General features: G+C 37.7%; 1 protein-coding gene across 4 annotated transcripts in view; it reads left to right on the forward strand.

Moving 5' to 3' along the window:
- The window catches only part of PRKN (parkin RBR E3 ubiquitin protein ligase), a 779,628-nt gene that overhangs the window by 457,778 nt on the left and 302,528 nt on the right, over positions 1-19,322 (forward strand). The gene's annotated exons all lie outside the window — the stretch shown is intronic.

A 19,322-nucleotide genomic window follows, 5' to 3' on the forward strand; every position in this document is an offset into this window, starting at 1 on the left:
AGTTTACCTGGAAAAAAAAAAAAAAAAAAAAAAAAAAGGGCATATTGCTCTGGACAAGTCATTTTATTTCCCCCTGCCTTTTTAGCTCTTTTGCTTTTTTAGAAACTTATATTTTCTTATAGCAGGAACTGTCTTCCATTCTGTATTTTGTATTGTGCCCAGCACAGTGAGGTATCAATCTTACTTGTGTTTTCTGGTATGACTTTAATACAAGTAATGAATAGTAATCCCCTTAATCTTTGAGCATCTTGTAAATCCATGTCATTTTCATGAGCTGAGATTTCAGAGGAGCTTCATGAACGCCTTCCTTCCCTTGTAATCAAAGAGTTTGGTTTATCTTATTCTAATACATGACATTTATACATTTAGAACTGAAATTCCTGAAAAGCTTTGGGAGTCAGAAGCCATCTTCACTAGTGGTTCCTTGGTGGCCTCAACACTGAAAATCACTGAACCCATTCAATAACACATTACCAAAAATGTCTTCCTCCAAAGATGGTCAACACATTAATTTACTGTGCCTAACCAGAGAAAAATATTATGGTTTCATGTACTATTTCAGGATTGTGGCAATTTAATATTGCTTCAATCCAAGTGAAAATACCCTCTATGAAGACAACCTTTCTTCTTTCTCCTCTTTGCTGTTTGGTGTTTGTACTGAATGAAACACTTCAGAAATTTGTGTTGTGGACTCAGAAAAAAAATATATAATAAATTAAAAAAGAAAAAAATTACAGAAAGGCAATCTTGATGAGATACAAATGGTAATTCTGAGAATGTGTTTGGGCTTTGGGGGGAATTTTTTGTGTGTGGTGTTTTTTAAGGGAGTGGATTTAAGTTCCAGAAACTCTTTTATGCTGCTTATGAGAGTAACATTAGAATGGCAGAGGTCTCTGAAATGTTTATGAAATCTTATAGCAGCATGTAATGGAGATACAGAGAAGAGGAACAAGGAGCAAACAATACAAAGAAGATCAGAACAATGCCAAACTATTATATTAGGATTCAAATGCCATTAAAATCCTGTCTGGCAGAGATGGGCCATATCTCATTAAAGATTCCCTCCAGAGAAAGCATAAGAGACATTCTCATGCTGGTAGACCAAAATTTTATTATGTTTATTTCATGGTTCTTTACAACACCTGTAATTTATTTCAGTGGTATAGATGCTGTTCAAAGAGATTTCCATGTGCACAGTAAAAGGGAACTCTTGAACTGAATATAGGGAACTTGGCAACCTTTACACTTCAGCTCCTTATTGCCTATTCTTTCCTTTTTGGTATATCTGGCATGAAGTGTTTTAGAGTTAGCTCAAGAAATGCCAAAACTCTTCCCACAAAGTTTACTTAATAAGCTGGAGACAAATAATGATCAGTACTCTGATTTTTCTTGTTGAATTTACATCTTAATTAATTATGTTTAAAATGTTGAATGTGAGCTTATATTTTGACAACAAATACCTTTGGCTGTTTTCTGACTTGAATTTAGTTTATTAGCATTTCAGGTTCTGTTTTGCTTTGATTTGGATTTTTTTATTTGTTTGGTTTTCACTATCACAGCATTAACTTTATAGGAAAGAGAAAAAAAAGCAAAGCCTTGCCAGTCACAGCATGCTGTCAAATCAGGATGCACATCATATCCAGTATAATTTACAAACCTAAGCCTCTACCTGTACTTTTTTCATGACAATCTTCCCAGTTTGCTTTTTTTTTTTTTTCCTAGTTCTTTCTTTCATTTTAACATAAATGTAGACAAGCTGAAATAGATACTAAGTAAGAAAGCAAGAACCAAAGAAGCCACCATGAATTATTCATAAATTGTCTTATTTTCTGATGTATTTGATGTTTTCTTTCTTCCCAGAGGATAAAAGATATTAGGAATGGTATGTGTGCCAACGTTAAGGTACATCAAGCTTGGTATTGTTCAGTATTACAACAGAAAATCCTTCAGTCAGTGAGGGTGGAATGTGTGTACACAGATAAATGTGTTTTATATCACGGTGACCTAGAAAACTACGGGATCTTACTAGCTTCTTGAAACCAAACTTTTTTTCTTTCATTTTGTGATATGGTGACAAAAGAATGGGAGAACGGGGGCATATTTATTTTCTGTCTTCAGTTTATTTTCTGTTTTCAGCACAAGCAACTAATACCCTTGGGGAGGCAGGAGGGCTTTACAGATGCTTTTTAAATTCAGAAATACATTTTAATTCACAAACACTTGCAAGGAGATTTTTTGTGAACTATGGAACAGTAAAGACCTATAATTTGTAATGCAAATAGTTAAAAAGCATATCAGGAGATAAAGAGATAGTTTGAAATATCTTTATTTAGTTTGTTCATGCCTCGGTGGTTAAATTTTCATTTTTTAGTTTTGTAGGAATTTGTATGCATAGATGTGTTCGGGTCCAAGGAAATCTGACAAATCATTTGAGTCATAAATGGGAAAACCTAAAGACAGAAATCAAAGAAAAAGAATGAGCTCACTCAACACTAAAACTTCAAATTCCAGAGGTGAAGCTGTGGAGGTTGTCTCTGATGGCATATCTGTAGGAGCTCTATAATGTAACCTTGATTTGAAATTGAAAGTAAGAAGACATATTATTTTTATCATTTGATAGAATATCATATATTATGTTTTCGAAAAATTACTGTTTTAAAATCAAGTTAGAGATTACCTTGGGATGGGTTTGCTCAGGGTCTCTCTCAGATTTTGCTTGATGGAAATATCAGACCTTCCATCCATGAAACACATTTTCTGAGGGCTGCATATCAGCAATGGGACTCTTTGCTGTACTGAAGATGATGTATTTCATTAGAAGAGATAACTGACAAGATACCAAGCTTATTTTGGCAGACAATTTAACATTCGACTTGAACACTTGCAACTGCAAAAGGAGTTCACAGATTCCAATGGTGAAAAGGGGAATAAAAGGGAATCTTAGTGTATACTCCCCTTCAGTTATTATTGTTCCTTTTACTAAAATAAGTTTAGACAGATAAACATAGGAACCAGCACCATTTTCATCTGACCAGAATGTAAAAAAAAATAATTTCAATATATGGATATGGTAATTCATGCGTAAATGATACCTTTCCTAAATGCCCAGACTTTAGGCCAGAGTAACTGGGCTAAGAGCACTTCCTGATGAAGCGACTGTTAGTTATGGCTATGGTAGTTTCTTTTAAGCATGTCCTTACTGTTATTAAGAAAAATGGATCCCTGAACATGCCGTACCAGTAAGCATCCAGACGCTGTATTTTTCTCAGATTTGGCTGCTTCATGTAGCCTGCTCCCTGGATAATCAGATAGACATGCTTCAGCTGCTGGTTTCCAGTTGTTGCAATAATGTGCTAACATGCTGGTCCCCTGAAACAGCCTGCTTATTAACTGTGATGCCCAAAATGCCATCTGGAGTCTTATTCAGACATCTATAATTATTCTGTCTACTTGTGTTTGACTGTCTGCTTTGTTCCACTATGTGTGTTCTTTATTCCTTTTTATTTTTTATTTATTCATTTTTTTTAACTTAGTGTAGAATTATTTCATCTTTTCATACAGTAGCACTAATACCTCTTCTATACATTTCTTATACATGGAGGTGAACATACAAACTTTCTAGAAGTAGATCAAGGGAGCAAACAGCAGAATCTCTCTGGCTCCAAGTTAGAGTGAAATCACATGATAGTCAGCTTGGCAGATAGCAGCAATCACAGAGGATTGAGTTCTCTGCTTCCTGTCTTTATCCATTTACCTTTGTGCATAGTGGATATAAGATATTTCTGACTCACATGACAGTGAGTTGCAGTCTCAGTGCAAGTGGGAATGCCCACAAGAGATGCAAGTCAACAAGGACAAGGAAGAGGTTCCCAAAGCAAGCGAGTGGAAAGGGACCTGTAAATAGGCAAATTTGTTTGATCTGTTTGTATCATCACTGTCCTTTCTGTTATGTGAAATCACTCTGGGTTTCTTGCAAAAATCATGAAGAATTCATGAAATTATTTTATTTGGATATTGAATAGATTCTTTAGGGATGTGCTTTGGCTCTTGATTAAAATGGTCATCAGTTGTAACCACATAAGAAAAATGTGAAACTGAAACAGGAAATAATAAGAAGGAGATAACTGGCATGGCAGTGAAAGTGAAAGATATTTACATGTATGTATAATATGAGGTACCCAGAAAAATTAGTGTATGTCCCCAAGGTGTTCTTGACATGATTATATCTTACCAAAGTATCTCAGTGTAGGACCTCATGGCAGAATTGTCAGCACATCAGCTGCTGGCTGCTGCTAACCTAGCAAGCATCCATAGTTTTCTCCGAGCATTGTTTAGCTCATCCTTTTCCTGTCCAGATGTATGTAATTTGAAAATAGCTCTTATTGTGGGATAGAAAGGGGATGAGAAAGAGTTAAAGGTTTGTGTATGATTACTGGCATGTGCCAGCCAAAGCCAGAGAAGTGTGTATAAAGGATGAGGGGGTTAATAAATGGGCTGGAGATTAATAAATAGTCAGTATTTAATTTCAGCTTCTTGTCCTCAGAGAATTGAATTTGCAATATCAATGCAGTGATTCGTGGACAGTATCCCCATCTAGGGGTAGATCTGAATATTTCAGTTGTCTAGAGCCTGGATAGAGGGGGAAGGGAGGCTTTGGGAAATACCCAGATCCAGTCTGAGATACAACTTGGAAATAGAAATAAGTACATGCAGACAGTGATGCATTTATTGGTAGGATGTGGTGGGGAAAAAGAAGCTGCTGTTTAAAGGATGACTTTGAAAAATCAAAATGAATTCCAGACTTGTTAATATTGCAATGCTGTGGTGCTGTAGTGCAGTCAAAAGTAATGAGCAAGGGATGAGTCCTGCCTTGCCAGCGTCCAACACGCTCTGCAGAAACAAGGAAAACAAGTCGTTCGCAGCTTGGGCTGTCAGCAAGACAGGAGCACGAAGGCAGAGCAGCGTGTTTGTAAAAAGCCTGCTGCTTCTCTGCAAAATGCAGGCAGCCAGCCACTGCTTTTTAAGTGTCTTTGCTAGGATTAATTTTAATTTTAGCTGTTGTAGGGACATCTGATGAGACAAGATGCAGAACCTGAGCCCTCATTCAGACCAGATAACCTCTCTTCCTTTGGAGAAAGAATTGTACAGATGCAGGCTGAGGTCACGGGCAGGGTGATTTGGGAAAGCTTGCACTGGGGCCAAATAAATTGTGCCTGACATGGAGAGAGGTTTTTTGCTCTTAGGCCCTTGACTTTCATGACCTGCCTAATTCACATAATTTTTTGTTTTTGTTGATGATGGTGTTTTTTCTGTCCTTTTATATAAAAATGCTTTATGTGAAAATGCATCTTTGAATTTGAAAATATATAAATAATAAGGTAGTTAGGAGAAAAGAAAATATTCTGTTGTTATTGAAGTGACCTTGTTGCATTCCTTTTAACTCCATCCTCTTTTTCTTTTTTTTTCTTTTTCTTTTTTTTTATTTTTTCCTGAAATAAAATTATTTGAACAAGGTAACCTCTTTGTATCTTTTTAGAAAACACGACTTGCTCATCCAGTTGCCCTTGCAGGGCTTGGGGAGAGTGAAAAGGAAAAATAACTGCATGTAAGGCTAGATTTAATGTCAGCCATTTCAGCTGACGAATTTAACAGAATTATGTGCAGTACTTTTTCCCCATCATCATTCTGATCAAGTGATCCCTAGTAGAAGAAATAACCAGATTAGGACTTCAACGTGACTATTTGCATAACTGAGCCTGTATGTGCAACTGGAATGAACAGCCTGGCATTGGCAAAGCTCCAGAGACCCTAAATCAAAAACCAGAGAGAGAAACAGACAGAGAGGGAGGGATGAATACTGTATTCAAACAGAAGTTATTGGGACAAATATTTGCACAGTTGTGTCACTGTGGGATGCTTATGGTAAAATAATCCTGTTCAGCTCTCCCAGTTTAATAATTTTGCACAAGTAGTGGTGCCGCAAACACTTGACTGATTTTTATTTTTTTTTAGGCTACTTTGAAATAATAAGCATATTTTCACATTAATGCTAAAAAAAAATAAAAAAAATAAAAAATAGACTGTCGCCTAGCAATACCAAAGCCCAAGCAAGGCTTCTTTCACCCAAAGTGTATTAGTAATAAAACTTCTGAGCTCTGTTTCTCCTTTTATGTGTGCATGTGCTGTGTGGCAACCCATTTATGCATTTTCTGCTGTGCTGGGGTTTACATCACTGTCGTATTAGTCTAAGCAGAATGGAGCAGATTGTTTATTTTGGTTTAGCTCTGCTTCAGGCTGTAACATCAGATGTAGCTCCTAGAGTGACAAATTCCAATTGCAGTGTCACAGATTAAACAAGGGTACAGAGGAGCCCTGCAAGCAGTTTTGTTTCTCATGGGAGGGAAAGGATACTGTGCTTGCTGAAGTTAATATATATGACCCTCAACATGAACAAAATAAAATAAAGCTCTCCCATAACTTTTTTCCTGCTTAAAAATACATTGCCCAGAACCACTCATGCACATTGTTCTGTCGATTTGTATTTAGTTAGTTAGCTAGTGTTAGTCACCTTTTATAGACTGAATGAGACAACTCTGCATTACATTTATGAAATACAGTAGTTTTTAGATTTGCTTTTTTTACTTGTTCTATTAAATACTAATATCTCATTCACAGAGTCATAGTTTGGTTGAGATTGGAGGGGACCTCTGATGGTCATCTGGTCCAAGCTTCCCTGCTTAAGTGGGGCCACCTACAGCAGGTTGCCCAGGACCACATCCAGGTGGTTTTTGAGGTTCTCCAAGGTGGGAGACTGCACAAGCTCTCTGGGTAACCTCTGCCAGCTCTCCGTTGCCCAGGCAGTAAAAAAAGGTTTCTCCTTATGTTCAGATTGAAGGTCCTGTGTTTCCTTTTGCACCCGTTGCCTCTCATCCTGGCACTGGTCACCACTGAAAAGAGCCTGGCTCCATCTCTACATCCTCCCTTCAGGTATTAATTGATAAGGTTCCCCCTGAACCTTCTCTTCTCTAGGCTGAAAAGCCCCAGCTCTCAGTCTTTCCTCCTGGGAGAGGTGCTCTAGTCCCTTCATCATATTCCAGGCCCTTCACGGGACTCTTTCCAATATGGCCCTGTCTCTCTTGTACTGGGGAGCCCAGAACTGGATGCAGCACTCCAGGTTTGGCCTCACCCATCCTACATAAAAGGAAAGGATCATTTCCCTTGACCTGCTAGTGATACTCCTCCTAATGCAGCCCAAGATACCATTAGCTTTCGTTGTAGCAAGGACATATTTCTGGCTCACCTAAATGTGAAGGTTTTGGCCTCCTTAAAAGTGTTACAGTAATTTTATTTTCTTAGCCTTATAATTGAGGTGACATTTTTGCTGCAGTTTTCTGATTGTTCTTTGTGACCTCTCTAGGCATCGTGACCCATTATCTGAAAAGCACTCACAAAAGAGTTTGCCACAAAATATTGATCTCCCACTGGTTTCACAGTTGACCAGTTTTACTGTCCTCAGTGTAGCCAGTTCTGATTAATGCAGAACTAAGCAAGATTAAAATGAGGCCTCATCCTTTGAGTACAGATAAGAATCTTGACAAGGTTGCTGAAACTCTTCACCTTTCAAGGTACACAACGAATGTATGCCATGAAATTCACTGCATGTGCAAGATGTTAAGGTCATGCAGTGGCATGTGTGGCTTTTAAAAAGCTGCAACATTTTTTTCCACCCTTTGAAAACGTGTATTTAAACCATTATTTAGACCAGCCCCAACATCCAACTATTAGTTAAATTGCAGGTCTTATTTCACCATATAACTTGTCAAACATTGGATATTAAAAGCTCAAAAGTTTCTTGGTACTTAATTTAATGTAAAATAAAGATGTGAATAGTGCTAAGAAGAAAACTGTTGACAATGTGCATCGTGTTGTGTTTAGCATAAATGAATCTATACCTATTTCCTTTGTATTCCTAGAAACTGTAGTCTATAAATGCAGTGTGCAGGATAAGATTAATAGGAAAAATGTTTCATGGGAGGGTCATCCTCTTTTGTTGAATTAGATTCAACAAAATTTGTCCTTACAGGAACCCATGGTGACCAAGTTGGTCTTAATTTGGCAACACCTGAGGGTAGAGTAAGAGAGATGTCAAAGGAGGAATCTTAAGGACAGAAAGAGAACAAAGTCATAGGGAATTAATTTTGGAGGAAAAGGTAGTGCTGCAGAGTGCTCTGTTTATTTAAATGATGGAAGAACTATCTGCTCAAGGCATTGTATCTGTCAACGCAAGATGCAGGAAAATATTTTTTAAAAGAAAATAGCCACAAGTACATGAAATAAACAACTAACTAGCCCTATTTTTAGATCTCTGTGGGATGCCTTTGTAAGGTAGAATAGGTAGTTGCTGTACAGATACAGGAAAAGGAGTGAAGACTGAGAGTGCATCTGGGGGCATACAAACTAGATTCCTCGTGCTTTCTTTATATATATTTAATTGTAGAGTTCATGATTATGTATTTTCAGTCCTCCTCTCTAAGTAGTTGATGTTTGGAAAATCAGAACGCTTCAACAGAGGTCAGGGATTTTTTTATGCTGTTGTCAGCTGACATGTCAAGGTGCTTTTTTTTGAGCTGTTGTGTTCACAGAGTGCAGGACACAGATATTTCTGCACTTCTGTCACTTCATGTTTAACTTTAAAAGGAATATGTGAAGCAGAATTGGAAGATATGTAAGCAGCTGACATGTCATGTGCACTTGGAAATGTGTCCTGAATACTAACAGTGTTGCTTCTAATCCGATAAACTTCACCCCTTGTAACAAGGCTGTCTGTAGTGAGGCCAGCTCTCAAATAAAAGGTCTTTTGCGCAAGTACACTGAAACCCTGTGTAGGCACTATTTATAAAACCTGCACTGCTTCAGCACACAGATGATCACATACAGCATGGTGATTTGAAGCAGTAGCAGTCTGCAGATTTTCTGATGCCATAAGACAAGGAAATGTCACTATCTCACACTTTAATAACGCAGGCTAGGGTTCAAGGGCTGCTCTCTTTCATAACTGTTGTTTAGAAGAAGGCAAACCTGACAAATAACACGAGTGAATAGATCACCATGAGGCAAGATAATGTACGAGAGAATAGGAAACATAATTGATGCATCATATCACTGGGAGTGTGTGAACCGGTTTTCATAAGAATTGGCCTGAACCTTCTTTTGCGGATCAGTCATGCTCACAGATTTTGGCAATTTCAGGAAGTGATATGAATTCTTCATATTCTTGCATTGCTGAGTATTCCTAGTTTTCATAGCTGTAGCTGTCATTTCAAGGAGTCTATTTGTTTTGATTCCTTTTTCCCTTTTCCTTCCCAGTCTGCCAGGGGGTTATGAAGTTGCCACAAAGGTGGGATGAGGCAGAGTCAGCTTTGCAGCTGACTTCACCTGTGCAGCTGAAGATGTAACTGCTTGACATAGTTCGTAGCATAAGCATCTTAAAAACAGCGCCATATTGCTCTTTCAGCTTTAACTTGGCTGATGAATTTTTGCTCTCTTGGAATCTGAACTCTAAATCAGGTCAGGCAGAGCATAGCAGTGAGATTCACTGGCTTTACCAGTTCCCAAAACTCCTGAGCAGCTCTTCTTACACCTACTATTTTTTCCAGTTAGATAAACTGTAATCCAAACCCTAGATCATATGCAGTAAGTGTCATGTGCTGACAGATCTGTCAAAAGGAAATAGAAGGTGGAGGAAAACTTACCTTAATAAGTGTCTGATAATATTTCTCAAGATTTGTAAATATATTTGTCTTAGTTTTTCTTAGAAATTACTGGGATACAGACCAGGTTTCTACTTGTAACCTGTCTTTTCTCTTGAGGACAGGTTAATTCCTTTTACACACAGAAAGAATATACGAGAAGAGTGAATATCAATAGCCTCAGTGGGAATGATCTATGTATGCTGGGAAAGCTGTAGATAAATATGAGAAGTCAAAACTATTAATTAGTGTTGACAATTATAGCTGTTATATCCGCACTGAGGAAGCTACAGAGCTTGCTTGCTGCATACTCTGAGCAAATGCTTGAATCGGGACAAGGAAAGGGTAAGGTCAGAAGCCCGTATTTCCTTCCTTCCTTATTTGTTAGTCCACAATAGCTAGCTCAGTGTGAGCTGAAAAGTAAACTGCCTCATGAAAACAAAGAAAAGATGGCCAAAAATGAAGTATTAATGAGAGTTCTCAAGATATATGTCCTTTCATGCACAGTCTTTTTCCAGGAAGTTCTGGGACATATATGAATATGATATCACTATTTCATTAAATAGAAATTAGGTCTACCTGAAGAACAGAGAAAATGGCCACCACATTTTTTTCACTTCCAATATATCTTCTTTTCAGAAGGCATTCCATGTTAGCACCACAAACAGCTTCCACAGGATTTTCAGAGATGGTATTCTAAAATGATGTGAATGCTCTTGCTTCCATTACTACAGTACTCAGTACATTTAGGAGATAGATATATCTTACAGATGCTAGTATTTTATTGTCTTGACTGTACTCTGCACATCATTTGGACATCAAGATCTAGAACTGAATCATAAAATCTCAGAATGGTTTGGGTTGGAATGGACCTTAAATACCATCCAGTTCCAACCCTCTGCCATGGGCAGGGGCACCACCCATGAGATCAGGTTTCCCAAAGCCCCATCCAGCCTGTCCTTGAGCATTTCCAGGGATGGGGCATCCACAGCTTCTCTGGTCAAGCTGTTCCTCACCACCCTCACAGTAAAGAATTTCTTCCTAATATCTAATCTAAACCTACCCTCTTTCAGTTTAAAGACATTACTCCTTGTCCTATCCCTACACTCCCTGACAAAGAGTCCTTCCCCAGTTTTCCTGTAGGCCCTCTTTATTCACTGGAAGACCTCTATAAAGTCTCCCCAGAGCCTTCTCTTCTCCAGGCTGAACAATCAGCCTGTCTTAATAGGAGAGGCGCTCCAGCCCCTTGATCTTCCTCTGGATGTGTTCTAATACTTCCATGTCCTATATGTACTGGTGGCCTCAGAGCTGAACACAGAGCTCCTAGTGGGGTCTCATAAGAGCAGAGTTGAGGGGGGACCATCACTTCCCTCAACCTGCTGGCCATGCTTTTAATACAAGTGGTTCTATGGAAATGAAAAGTCATTACTTTGGTGAATGTCAGTCTTTCTAAGTTTTACACAGATTATTAGATCAGATGGATGAATGGGGGAAGATTATTCCTTAGTATTCCTGTAATTCTTTGAAAAAAAACAGACACTAAGAGGACCAGTCAGCCTCCAAATAAACAATACAAACCTAATGAAAACGTATGCTGAGATTAAACAGGAAAGAGACACATAAAATTATTTGGAGAATTGCCAGAATCTTTTTCAGTAAATCTTTATAATTTTCTGCAAACTGTTCCTGAATATTGGTGCATTTACAAATGGAGAAGTGATACTTCCTAAACTTTGTAATGACTTGTCCATTTTTACTACTTAATTTCTTTGTGTTTTTTTTTTTTTTTTTTTTTTTATTCCTCTCCTCTCCACTCCTCCCTTCCTTTTCTCTCCCTTCCTCTATCATTAAAGAAATCACATTATGAATATTCTTATGCTAGTGATGGTAAAAAATGAAAAAACAACATAAGAAGAACGACATAAGCCATTCTCACTGCTAGTAAAACTTGCTGGTGGACGTTGCAAACTATTTTCTTCAGACTATTAAAGGAATTTAACCGTTTTCCATGCTTACAATCTACCAAGTCAGAGTATGTACAATGAGATTTGCTAGCCCAAGGCTCATTCTTCTTCCCTTTGAATAGAGGTGCTGATGCAGAAGGTGTTCTCAGGTAACTGCACCTTGACACTTATGCAAAGGTATTTGCCTTGAGGAGGAAAGGGTAAAATATTATCTGTAAAATATAATGATATCAAGGAGTTGAAAAAATTGCTTTCTATAAAGAAATCTCTCTATTAAAACAGTAACTTCAGGGTGTTTTTGTTTATAAGATAATAATCATATCTTTGTTTGAGACTGAAGACTCATTTATTGGGAAGCAGCCTCAAGTTATTGTTTGGATGAACATTTAAATTGAATATTCATATTGGAAAAGAAAGATGAGAAAAAGCATAAAACATAATGTTAACGTGGTGAAAGATAATTCTCTAGGAGCAAATGCACTTAATTTAGAGCTTGTATCTCCTGCTTCATGTTACATATTTCTTTTATCTCTCACCTTCCCCCATTCTCTACCTTACCTTGTTTTAAAGTCTTCTTTTCTTCTATACATGTTAAGAAGGCACGGTCTCAAAGTTAGTGTACCATGGTTTATTTTCAAAGTTAACTGGGAAGGAAAAACTGAAATTTTCACAGTGGAAACATGCTGTATACAACAATGTTAGTCCCTCCTGGAGTCCAAGGGATCGAAACGGATTATGCATATGACAGCATCCCTTAAGATGATTTCCAGTATTCTTTTCCTCCTGTGTCTTTACAGGGATTTCAACATTCACAAGAAAGCAAAAGGAGGTCATGATTCTGCTTTGCTTTGAATGTTAGGAAACTTTAATTCTATGTATTTACAGAAAACATAATTTTCACAGGCTGTCTCCAAAGTTTTGGTTTGGGGAATGGAGGTGTGAGCCTAAGAATAAGAAAACAGAGTAATTCAGTAAGCTCCGGTATTAAAAGCAGAGTCCCAGAATAAGCTTCTGCCAAAATCTGTACTATTAAACTCTCCACATGCTAATTGCTGCTGCTCATTGGAGACAGTACATGCTAACTCCTGAACTAAGCCCAGGAACTGTTTGGAACATTGCTATTTTGCAAGCCTAAAGCCATGCCAGGGCCCCCTCCAACAATTTAACATCACAGAAGATTGCATTCCAGTGGCATAAGAACATTTGCTGACACTGTTTATTTAACTAGTATAGATGTAGCGAGTAAGACTAAATAAGGTTTAAATCACTGGAAGAAATTGATGGGATCCTCAGAAACCAGGCAGGGAAATAAGAGGCCAGTGGGGCACAGAGTTATTCTGAGCATTTCATTTATTTGTCTTTAATTTGTGGACGTGCTGCTTGTGTAGGTGGGGTTAGCCCTTCCTTCCTCCTCTTATTGTGATATCCCTTCATTCTCCCAGCCTCATCAGTTACTCGGTGTTTCCTTGTTTGTTTTAATTTTATTTTTTTCTGAAAACCAAACCAGACTAATTTCTGGCCATACATGTATGTGTCTAGTCTGTCAAAGCTGAATGTCTGTGTTCACAAAGTCAAGGGCCTGTGAAAGGGAGGCTCTTTGAGCAAAAGGGAGCATGTGGATTGCCTGCAATGTACAGTTTTGCCTTTCCTGTAATCCTGCTGAAAACTGGGGAGGGTGAACAAAGCATCTGCCTCTCTTTGTTAGCAAAAGGTAAAGCTACAAGTTACATAGGTTGTAGGAGGTGGAAAAGATGCAAAAGAGAGTACGGAGGAATCAGTTCACAGTACGTTGGTGCTCTGCAGGCTGCAGACTTTGTGAGCTAACATGTAAGGATGCTTCTCTGCCGTTTCCACTGTGATCCTACTGATGATTTTGGTCTTATTTCTGGTGTTCTACTAAGTGCAGTTACAGTATGTGTTAAAAAACATGGTGAGCCTGATGCCAGGGCAGTCCTTGAACTTCCAAGGGCTTGTTGGGAGGAGCAGAGCAAATGCCCAAGGGCTCCTGAGCTCTGCAGAACCATGCAAAGCCCTCCATGCTCTGTGGAAAACAAAGACATTGCACACTTACAGTGTCCTGGTCCTGGGGGTTGTTCTCATAGTCCCACTGTCAACGGGCCTCAGGGTTTGGGTTAGGGAAGTATGAGCTGCCTCCGTGGGTCACATTTGTCATCTTTGGCTTCCTTTACTGAAGTCTTTTCCTTCTCTCCCCAGCAGTGCATTAATAAGGTTTTAAAAGTACAATGAAGGAAAATAAGCAGGTTCTACTGATCTCCTTTCAAAGCATGACTGATTTATCAGTTATTTGCTGTGCACAGAGCTCTATAGACAACTAGGCTGATAGATTACAGGAAAAGTTTCTTCTGCAGCCTAATCAGTGTCTGTTCTTTGTCTCAACATGGAGTTCAGACAGGGGGTGTCTGAGCAAGCGGGCACAGCTCTGTTTAATGCAGGGCACTAATGTAAGTATGCCAGTACATGTAACAGTTCCCTTGCCTGTGTCATGGGGTGGCAGATGCTGTTCCCAGGCACAGTGGTGGCAGATTTTACAGGCAATAATGCGTGTCATTTCCATAGTATGAGAAGAAATTTAAGAGTTAACAGAAACACTTCTGAAAGGAGCACTTGCCTTCATGTGTGCTAATTGTTAGTGTGCCTGTCCTCCCGTGTTCTGGTTTATTACTCTCAGACTGTCCCTGGGTTCTGGCTGTTTGGCACTGCTTTCCAACAGAAATAAGAAACATGAAAGCACATTTTAGAAGAAAATTACACAAGAAAGGAGAAAGTAGGTCAGATTTCACTTGCCAATGCCCCTTTAAGTTAACAGCTGTGGGTCAGAATACATTTTTATACAGAAGCACAGCCAGAAAATCTAAGCTCGAGCAGTGATGTCTCATGCTGTTTGTAACCTTCACTTTACGACCTTTGATGTGTTGTGTGGCAAGCGATCAAAGACACAAAACTAGAATATTTTTGTTGTTTTAATGGATTTAATATGTTAGCTTTTTGAGAATACTGTATTTATATATTCTGTTTTGTTTAATTGACACAGTCTGTGTAAAGATTTATTTTTCATGAACCATGAGGAGAAAAACAGGGATGTATATTTCTGCGTTCCTAAAAGTCTATGAAAAATGGGTTCTTCTCTGTGGTATTCTTTATCATTGATTCCTTTCTCTTGTGAGGTCATGATACCCATTTCAAGTACATAGCCCTTGCCTAAGTATTTAGGAGTCTTCATTGTTACTTACGGGTTACTCTCTGCAGTTGCAGGGGTTAGTCTGTATATAGCATATACACTGTGGTCAGTCTATAATAGCATATTTCTCATTAAAAGGCAGAATTGGTTGCTGTTCTTCCCTGCAAACTGCCTGCATTCTAAAACAGAAATCACTGTGGTAATTTTCTATATTTATTTATATTTTGTATAAATTGTAGTATGTTTCTAATAGAATTTAATGATCTACTCTAACTGGAAATACTTGGAAGTATTTTTCACGGTAAGAAAACCATGCATGTAAAGCATGATAAACAGGAAGCAATTCCTTCAATAGTCTTAAATAGGACAGTGGACTCTATGCAATAGAAAGGAAAACCAGATGTGGCAACAGCTTTGTATGAATTAGACGACTTTACTCTTCCTACACATGTGATGGATGAATGAAGTGGCTTCTTTAGGCATTGTAATTTTGGTCTGTTACAAGGGTAGAGACAAAAACTGATTGAGTGCTACTCAAGGATAGTATTTCTGTTTAATTACTTCGATTGTTTATGAAGTATGAGAGTGCCTGTAGTGTTTACGTAGTCTAAGTTTGCATTTCCCATAATTTCACTTTTTACACATTTTATTCAGTGATTCATCTTTTCTTGAATGGTGCTTATCGATCTGACCTGTAAGTTAACAAAAATTCATTTTGGAATAGCAAAGAGATCCATTTATAAATGAAAATGATTTCATGGTACTTATATAGAAAGCTTTTTGAAGTACAGGAAAATTGCCAACATGAAAAAATGTATTAGAAATGCACAAGTGTGTTATGATAAATATAGCACTCAAAGGTGGGGTTAAAGGCTGTGATATAGCTGTGTGCATTCAGATTTATTTGCTGCACAGAAATGAATCCCAAATGGCTATTTTTGCTTCACTGACTGAATTCCCAACAAGGCAGTCTTATAGACATCTGCTAAGGTTTTTGATTATTATTTGGTTAAGATTTTCAGACTGAGGTGAGAAAAATCCAACTGTCACCTAGAAATGACCTCGAGGGGGTTTCACAGATTTGTCCGGCATGTTTTTCACAGATTTATACAGGATTAGCTATAGTTCTCACTCCAAAGTGCTTCAGACTGCGGCTACTCACATTTTCTGAAAAATAATGGAGTGATGTATGTGGTATACTGTTTAACTGTTAGTCATTCAAGCTTTTTTTCAAAATTGGAAGGGTAAAGACCAAGAGGGGGACAAATGCCTACCAAGTTGTTCTTAGGTAGGCACTGAAAGATACGTCAGTTAATCCACTATCATATAATGCAAATAATTCCTGATGCTAAGTAGCCCCTCATGTTCATAGCCACTGGACTCATTCCCAGTATATTAATAGCAGTCATGAGATTTTGGGATATACTAGAACAATTCATTTCCCAGTGGGATTCTTATCTAAACAAGATCAAGTCTTCATATCTTTATTTAGCCAGTGCACTATTGTAGTGTATCTGAGAATTATCTGTGCTTTTTCTGTTTCTCAGTTAGGAGAAAAAGGAAAGAGCGTGCAGACCAGACAGTGTTTCCATCCGTCCTGTTGTTGTGCCACAGTTATCCGACAGTAATAACATGAAGCAGAAACATTTAGGTTCTCCTTTCTTTTTCATTTAAGTAAATTCATGCTGATAAAATTCTAATGAAAAGGAATCAGAGCATAGGAGCAAGTGACTTATTATGGAAATTTTCTGTGATGCATTGTAATGGTGGATTTTCAATTTTTAAAAGTGGTTACATTCCTAATTGGCGAACAAAAAAGACCAATTTATCCCTTGCTGTGAGAAACATTTTTCTTATATATTATTCTCATGAAGCCTCTAATTCAGCCAAACACATTATGTAAATGGAACCTATGAAATACCTTTTAAAATATACATCAGATTTACATTACTAGGCTGTTATGTTAGATTGAGCAAGGGCCCTTGTTACACTATCTAGCAAATTTTTTTACTTTCATAATATTCCTTTCTAAAATACATTGTGTTTGGTTCAAGCAAGGCTTCTATTAATAACTCTTGGGGTTATCCTAAATAAGTATTTACTAGCTCCACCCCAGCGTTATGAATATAATCTCTACATTTTGGTCTTTACTGATCTCAGGAACAAAAGTTCATATCTCTTTTAAAAGTGCTTTCTTTTGAAACAAGATCTGCAAATGCTGCAATGTAGTGACTGTTCTAATGCCAAATTAATTTGGATAAATCTGCATTGCATACAGATTATATTTCTGAAAGCCTTATGACACAGATACCATGAGCTGCAAAATTAACAGACTTAGTTTTGATAGCTAAGGTTGTGTTTCATGATACAGGCAGAACTCAGATTTATATGTAGTTTATACGCATTGCTTGCAAGTCTGATAATGTTCAGATATAGTACAATTTAACATTAATGTTTTTTCCTAAAGATACAGTTTAAATGTGTACCTGTATGGCCATGCTCCTTGTGGAGAATATGGTTTGATTTCAAAGAATTGTAATACATTAAGAAGCAAAATTGATATCACAAAATAATTTATGTTAGTAACTAATAGTGGTAGCTCATTTGCATAATGGAGTGCTATTAGTCTTGGTTTCCTACAAGTTTAGGTGGAAGTTTTAATAACACCATTTTCATTTTTGGCCTGTTTTTTTCAGCAATACTCAACCACTGAATCGCTCCTCACACAAAAGTTATATTTTGTCTTCAAAATGAAGGTCAGAGAAGTACAACTTTAGGTACAAGGAGCTTCCAGTGAAGCTAAAAAGATAGATAGCACAGCAATAAAAATGAGCAATTAACCCTAAAGGAGAGAGATCCTTTAAAGCTATAAGCAAGTTTGATTGTTTTTGGAAGAAATCTTTGAGTTGTTTTTCTTAAGATTACATTGACTGATGAGCCATGGGGACTTCTGCACAGTAAGGACAAAATAACTGCTCCTCCAGGTTTTTCTTTAATGATTTTGGGACCATTTAGAGCTAAAATGATACAGATCAACTTCTCATTTTGCCTTACAGCTGTCTTTAAAAATATTATTTGTTACATTCAGAACAGCAAGTGGGCAACTAATAAGGATTAGTAATGGGGAGGTTTTATTTAATTCAGTTTTTAAGCTTCTTTATTCAACAAAATCCTTAAAATATAGAGATTATATTTTTAGAGATACCAACACACACTGCCATGAATTCTATACTATGTCCAACTCTAAAGCATATTTTCATGGAAGATTAAATGCGTATATACAGTATCTGAAATTATTATTGATTACATTTTGTGCTTGTATTCCCACATTGAGGGCTTGGTGATTTAGTGTTTCAGTGGTTTTTCAAAGCATCGGCTAGCAGGATTTACAGAAGCTGTAACAGTATTGCTAACTGTAATGATTTTATCACAAGTTCTGCTGAATTTGATGTATTTTAATACCTGTCTCACAGAGTATGGTGAATATGTGAGAATTCTGGATTTTATATTTCTATATAATTCTCTTTCCTCCTAGTTGCTGGGGGAAAAAAGAAAAAAAAAAAAAAAAAGAAAAAAAAAAGACGTTTAGGTGTAGATCTTAGTGATATGGTTTAGGGGAAGACTTGTTAGTGTCAGAGGTTAGAGTAGATGATCTTCCAACCTAGATGATTCTGTGATTCTGAGATTTAAGTCGTTTTTACCCATGTTTGCCCACAGGAGGAAAAAAAATATTGGTATATTATTTCAGCATTTGGATGAGAATCTCACCACTCTTTTCAGCTTAATGCATCTCTTTTTCTATTTTTCCATCTTTGATGCTTGAGGTTGGTAGTACTCCTCAACTCCTCAAGGAAGGGGTAGGCAAGTGGTATAGTGCAGCACAGAGCACATGACTTTATCAAAGAGGTTATAGTCATTACTTTCACAGAATCATAGAATCACAGAATGGTTTGGGTTGGAAGGGACCTTGAAGACCATCTACATGTAGTTCCAAACTCCCTGCCATGGGCAGGGACACCACCCACTAGATCAGGTTCCCCAAAGCCTCATCTAGCCTGGCCTTCCAACTTTGGAATTGACAGGTAAAGTATGTGTACCCACAGTTAGCTGAAGTTAACATATAGAAAACCATAGGCTTATCACTATTTTCTGCATGTAATATTTACTATATTGTTCACTATACATGTATACTCATTCGGAGAAGGATTTTGTAAGCCACTGCCCCTCCTTGTTGAGGCCACTGCTGGGGAGTTTCAAGCTCAGGAGTAAAACTGTTTTTCCTCAGTTGTCCCAAGTGTTCTTTTTCTGCATTTCCGCAAGCAGCATCCTGTCAAGCTTGGGATACCCATATTTAGTTGTTTCCGTGTAGGCGTCTGCATGTGTGGTGGGTGTTTGCTCGCATTATCATCA

Source organism: Aythya ferina (genome assembly GCF_964211825.1).
Source record: "Aythya ferina genome assembly, chromosome: 3".
Classification (NCBI taxonomy): Eukaryota; Metazoa; Chordata; class Aves; order Anseriformes; family Anatidae; genus Aythya; species Aythya ferina.